Source organism: Magnolia sinica, chromosome 6 (genome assembly GCF_029962835.1).
Source record: "Magnolia sinica isolate HGM2019 chromosome 6, MsV1, whole genome shotgun sequence".
Taxonomy (NCBI): domain Eukaryota; kingdom Viridiplantae; phylum Streptophyta; class Magnoliopsida; order Magnoliales; family Magnoliaceae; genus Magnolia; species Magnolia sinica.
Window position 1 is genome coordinate 52,061,636 of NC_080578.1, and position 7,247 is coordinate 52,068,882.

Genomic DNA, 7,247 nt, shown 5'->3' on the forward strand with positions numbered 1-7,247 from the left:
GTGCTGATGATGATGAAGAAGCTACTATTTGAGCCGCGGGTTACCGAAACTCTGCTTTGCCCCTCCTTCTCTGCTGACAATGCTGCTTGGAACTGCCTGCTAGAGCTCTCCTCTTTCGGTCTCCATCGAAATTCTACTCTCTCGATCTCTGGGTCATAGCCCAGTCCTCCTCATAAACCAATGCCCGATGAACGACTTGGTCGAATGTCTCCAAACAATGCCCTACCACACAGCTACGAAGGGAAGGACGCAAGTCAGTCACAAAATGATAGGCACTCATCTTCTCATCACTGGTGAGATGAGGAGCAAATCTAGACAAGGCCAAGAAACAGGCCTCATACTGAGATACTGACAAATCACCCTAAATTAGGGTCTCAAACTCGATCGCCCTCTGGATCTGGACGTGCTCGGGGAAGAATTTCTAGTCAAAATGGACCACGAACTCCTCCCACGTAAAAACAAACCAAGGCCCAGCCATCTTGGATACGGATGACCACTAATGACGGGCCTCACCCTGAAGAAGATAGGTCGCAAGGGAAACCCTTTGATCCGCAGGACACTGTATAGTATAAAAAATCCTCATAATCTCAGTGCGTCATGCCTAGGCGGCAGAAGGGTCAAGGTCACCACTAAACCTCGGTCGATCATGCTGTTGGAACTCTTGAGATATCGCGCTCGCACGTGGTAAGTCAGACTGCCCAGAAACCTCGGCGGTAGCAGGCTGACGGGTCTGCAACGCAGTAGCAACAACCTGTATCAGCTGATGGAAATGCTCGACTCCTATAAGCACTGTCGGAAAAGCAGGAATAGCACTCACCTCGGGCGGAGGTACGGGTGCGACTAGAGGAGCAGGAGCCTCTGTAATCAGAACAATAGGCTGAGGAGGGGGAACCAGCGGAGGAACTGGAGCAACTGGAGCAGGCACTACATGCTCAACTAGAGGAATAGGCACTACAAGAGGAACAAGCTGGATCGAGACCTCAGGAATCAGATCCTCAACAATGGGAGAAGGATGTGCTCGAGTAGAATGGGTTTCTCGGGTGCCTCGACCACGGGCGCCATGGCCATGAGTGTCACGTCTAGGCGGCATCGTCTACAAAACAACAACGACGCAAGGAATCAAGACAATTACAGGCTCAATACAGAGCGAAAGGAAGGATCTCAGGACACTACTTATCCTATATGCTAAGCAGACATGCGATATTATCATGAGTTATTCCAGAATTACTTGCTATGCTCTAATACCAACTACTGTCACACCTCAGACTCAGTAGCCGGATTCACAAGGACTTCGATAGCCGGTTCTGGCCACAACAGCCTCCATAGTACCCCATTCTCGGCTCCTGAAGCAGGATCCGATCCTAGGATCCTACAAGGAGGATTTTCATAAAAGTATAATTATTACCAATACGAGCATACCCAAGATTACAATAAGTATATATGAGAATAACAAAGGCACACATCACAAAATCCACTATGAATTTAAACCATTATAAGTATCCATAAGGTCCAAAAAGATATACATAAGATAATAGAAGAAGGAGAGAAAGATCTACAACACTGGGATCCTCAAGCTTAGCTCTAATCCAAGCTCTACCGCTACCACACCCGCCTAGGATCTCCTGCACGCATCAATCGTGCATAAGCTTATAGAAGCTTAGAGGGTGGTGAAAGTGTGTAATAATGGTGCACAGAAGAATGGAAGGAAGTACAGGAAGAGGAACATGCTTAATGACAATATCACTAGCCTTACCAAGGCTTATCATGAATAGGTTGCAATGAGTACTAGGCGTCATACCTAGGCGATGCATGACAGGGCTTACACAGCTGACGCGAATGCGATGCAAGTAATACTAGTGCTCATATCCAATCCACACATTAAGTAAATTTTCAATCATAAGGAAATCACCGAGATCCATTACACTACTGGATGACTACCGCTCAACAGACCCCTCATAGTCAAACAAGCGTAAGAGACCTCACTACCCGCATGTGGAAAACCAATCACTAGTAAGGCTTGATGGTAGCAAACCTATTTACGAGCTGTTCAGACTCAGCATAGCAATTCCTTCTTATATCAGGTGAGTAAGGCCACACCCCTATCCAACCGACTACTCGACAGTGTGAGTCCCAACCTAATGGTTTAAGGCCCTCGTACGCTCATATATTCCATCCGGTCATGGCGTTGGAGCAGATCCTTGGTACCATGGAAGTTTTGAAAATTTCACCCATGGGCATCCTATGCACCCGGTATGCTCAAGTAATATTTTCGGTGTCACACATATGGCCATCCATGAACGTCAGTGTGGATGCGAGGCCCTGGTGAAGCGAGGGCGGTATCATCATGAAATGTGATGTCAATGCATGAGTCACACATACAGATCATGCATAAGCTTTAGGCATTGAATGTACATAAGGAGAGAAACTCCATCCCTCTATGACCACCACACAATGCAATTAATTCACACCGATGATGCATATGGGTCACAATGATGTAAGTGCACTACCTATAGAATAAATGTATATTCCTCCTTCCCAAGGTGGGACAAGGTCTAGGTACATAGACAGATACTCTAAGGAGAAGTGAAGTCTTTTAGTGGGGGCCTAATACTTTAGGATGACTCACAAACTAAGAGAGTCATAATCCCAAGGAAGAAATGATCCTAATCAAGGGCCTAAGGTGGACGTTCAACCACCCATAAGGGCCCTATGGGCCTACCTTAGGGCTGCCAAGGAGGACATCCAACCTCAACTGGGTCCCAAATGGTAGCTCGCTAACTATACGCATATAAAGTAAGGTCCATGGCCCAAGCAATCCATGGCCCGGTGGGCTATACACTAAGCCCAATACATAGGCAACATGGTGAGCCCTTAAACAAGGTTTGGACCTAACTATAAGGGTCATGAATCCTCTCCTTGTGGTGGGCATAATGGGCAACCCATTATTTCAAACATATGGGTAATCCTTTCATTTAAAACAAGTAAGTTGGGCCTCACATCTCGGCCCAAGCATGGATTCATTTTAAATGGGCAAGTAAGGGCCCAACTACTTGAGTATTTGGCCCATAAAACCCATCACAATGGCATGATAATATAGGCCCTAAAGGATCAATGGGCATAAGAAAAACCAACAAATAACTAAGAAGACTAGTCCAATAAAACCCAATTGAAATGGGCATTAAATATGCACTAATTAAGCCTAAAATATAACTAAAAAAATAGGACAAGATATGTGTAATAATATTCCCAAATTTGGTGGACCATGCTACCCCAAAATATCCATTTATAGGCAGCAACCATGGGCCTATTTCTGAAATTCTAGCCCTCTCACAATCTGGCATTGTTAGAAATTCAAAAATTAATTAAATTATATGTTTATTTTAGTCCTGGTGGCCCATACAAGTCACAGGGGGGGGGGGGGGGGAGTCCACCAGATGAAGGGAGTGGATTAATCGGATAAATCAGATGGGCCATGCTACTAGACTGGACGTCCAGCAGCAGCCCAATGGGCCAGGTGTCCCATGTGTAGGTAGCTCTATAGGCTTGGATATTTGGCCCAGAAGCTCATCCAATGGGCTCGAATACGAAGCTACTGAAGGGGAGGATGATCAAGTCTCCTATGGATCCCACATGGATGAATGGTGGGATATAAAGTACGTCAAGGTGGGCCCACAAAGTGGCCTTAACGGCCAGTCGAGGTTGGACGCCCCATCCTGGGCGTCCAAGCTTAGGGGGCCACTCCAGGCCTCACCATGGACCGTACAGGGACCCGTTGGCCTTGAAACTTTGTAGGTTGGCACTTCCATAGGTGGGATGCATCGCCAAAAAATTTCATGATTTTTGGATACTCGAAAGTATTTTAATCTATTTAAAGAAAACAGTCTATCCAAAAACATATGGTTGTCTTGGATGTCCCAACGTGGTGGGCCGGTCCAGCCCTTGTCACGTTGTGTAAAGGTGCCGTTGTCCCCAAAAATTAGTAGGTGGGTCCTACCAAGGGTGGGGCACCCCTCTGTAAATTTTTGTAAATTTTAGATTCCCAAAAGTATTTTAATTAAATTCAAAATTACAATTTGTCCTGGGTGAAATGTTGTTGGAATTATAACTGTCCCTATGTTTGGGACCACATGGGGTGGGCCTAAACTTGTCCAAACCCATGGAAAGTTAGTGGGAAGGGTGGTTATACTCATGGATAGAAAGTGGGGTCCACTGGGGTGGCCCACTTATTCCAGAAACTTAGGTAAAAAATGCTCATTTCAACTTACAGTGTTGCTGAACTGTCCAGAAATTTCTGGACAGTTAGCCCACTTTGGCCCATCCCATGGGTCTCAATCATGGGATAAATAGTGTGGGCCCCATTCCACATCAAAGTGGGGTCCATGCACTACAAAATCTTTAAAGAAATTTGGTAGAAAAGGGCATGTAAATAGATCCAAACATTAACTCAAAAGTCATGCTCAAACTGGGCCTGAAATCTGGACAACAACATATGTTATCCATATTTCGGCCCATATGAATTAATCCAAAGGTTTATTTCCCTGATCCATCAAGTGGGGTCTACCTTGGTTAGTTAAAAAATTTTCAGATCCATTAATGCATTAAAATCTCCATGAAAGATCAAGTTTGGAGGCCACCCAACCTATTCATGCATGTTGGGCCTGGACGTCCAACAAAGTGGGCTTGGATGTCCCATCTCCTTGATGGATCTGAGATGTTGCTGACCTTCTTAGTCAGGCACACATCATCAAAAATAAATAGAAGAAAAAGTAGAGAATGGGAGAGATAAGGAGAGTGATCTGGCCATTGGTGGAAGGTCCCGCCACTAATGGACCTTCTACACTACAATCCATGCCATCCACCATGTACATATGTTACATGTAAGCTACCATACATTAAAAAAAGTTTCTTGAGGGTGGGGACACCTTTCCCCACTATGCATGCAAAGGATTAAATGGCCTAAGAGATGCTAGAATGAAGAGGAAGTACATCATGGTGGGTCCATGGAGAATGACCCATCATGGAAGGAATGAGTAAGATCTAGGCCCATGCCTCCATCCTTGGAGCCATGTAGGACCTTCACCATGGATTGCTGGGTCCTACAAGCTTCCATGCATGTAAGAAAAAGAAAGAAAAAAGAAGAAAGAGAGAATAAGCTAAGAAGAGCACCCACCTTTAAGGATGATCACGAAACTTTCACACTAAGATTCTCTAGCTCCAAGGGAAAAGGTTCAATGGTGGAGATGGGGTTTCAAGGGTTAGATGGTGGGGGATTAAGGAAGAAAGGAACTGGAAAATGGAGGGAGCTTGGGGATGAGAGGAGGGAATGAGAGAATGAGAGAGAGAGAAGAGAACTTGCTAGAAAAGAGAGAGATAGAGAGATAGAGAGGGAGAGATGGGTAGTGTGTGGGTAGTGGGTGGTGTAAAAGATAGAGTTTAGGTAGTGTGTATGTGGTGTGTGTTGGAACTTGTGTAAAAAGGGAGTAGGGCCACATGCACTACTCCCAAGTGGGTCACTTGATCATGATCAAGAGCTATAAATGAGATGCATACAACTTCTGATCTATACATCGGATGGACGCACAAGATGTGGTGTTGGAATCACAATGATGAAGCGGACAAGATGACACAGGTTTCGGCTTGATTCGAGTCGGGTCTATATGACCGGACTTAAGGATGACCGCAAACACTATCTGAGGGTTGTGGGTCACCGGGATTCGACCCGTAGGACTGCGAGACTAAGATGAACGAGATGCATATTCACACACACACATGCACACATGTGAATTCGGTTCGGGTCTAACACTTACAGACTTGAGATCCTTTTTCTTTTTGAATACGTTTAAGTACCCTTTTTACTTCAACGAGAGTTTCTGATTTGTCTCTTAAGAAGACTACCCAAGTATATCTGGTAAAGTCGTCAACAATTACTAGTATGTACTTCTTGCTACCTCGACTCTCCATTTTGGTTGGTCCAATGAGATCCATGTGGAGAAGTTCGAGAAGTTTAGATGTGGTATTGGAGATCACCTTTTTGTGAGTACTCCTAGTTTATTTGCAAATCTGGCATTCGCCACATATCTTATCTATTTTCAGTATTTTGGGTAAACCTCTTACTAATTCTCTTTTGCTCAATCTATACAAGTTGTGGTAGTGTACGTGTTTGAGGCGCTTATGCCATAATTCTGTCTCATCGGTATGAATCATGTAGCACAATAGATTAGATGAGCTTGAATCACTCACAATGTAGCCGTTTTCAGACGTTCTGCGACCAGTTAATATTACAAAACCATTTTTATTTAAAATTTCACACCCTTGGTTAGTAAATTTTTTAACCCTTTTACATATAAAACATTCTCAAATAAAGGGAGGTTAAAGAGTTGAACTGTACCTTGGCCAACAATCCTGCAGTTGCTGCCATCATTGAAAGTGACTGAACCATCAGTCATGTCTTTAAGATTGCTGAACAGACATTTATTGCCTGTCATATGTCTGGAGCAACCACTGTCTAGGTACCACTTTGAATGGCTTGAAGCTTTGAAAGCTGTGTGGGCAACTAAGCAAGTAACCTTAGGAACCCATTTCATTACAGTCTTGGGTTTAGGAGTATAGTTGGTCTTCATATGTTTGTAGTTGTTATAAGACCAACCCACTGAGTTAGATTTTAAGAGCTCCTTAAGTAAGTCAACAAATTTCTCAGCTAAAGGATTATGATTCTGATTTTTATAGTTGATATGGTTGCTTTTAGGTTTTAAGGTTTAAAAGGTCATATCATTTTTAGAATAGTTTTGATTCAGACTTTTCCCTTTTGAGTTTGAAGACTCCCCTTTCATAAATTTGGGTGGAGTATTCTTATGTTTGGGAGGAATACTTTTATCGTAGCCCAATCCATATCGATCACCATATTTTCTGGATCCGGATAAGAGTTTTTCTAACTTAGGATCACCTTGGGCATACCTCTAAGTGTCTTTTAAACTCAAAAGTAAAGAGACTTCAAGTTTTAGCTTTTCATTTTCAAATTTTAGGTTTTCAACAAGGGAGATTTTGAAATCTAAGTCTTACTTAATTTTTTCAAAGCAATCTGAAATGTGAGATTTTTCTAAAACAAGATTATTAAATTTTTCTTTAAGTTTTGAAAACTTTTCTTTCTGAAGTTTTAGTTTTACAGCAATTTTGCAACTTTCCTTGTATAGGGCATTATAAGCATTCAGCAATTTTGAAAATCTGAATCGTGACCATGAAAATGAATA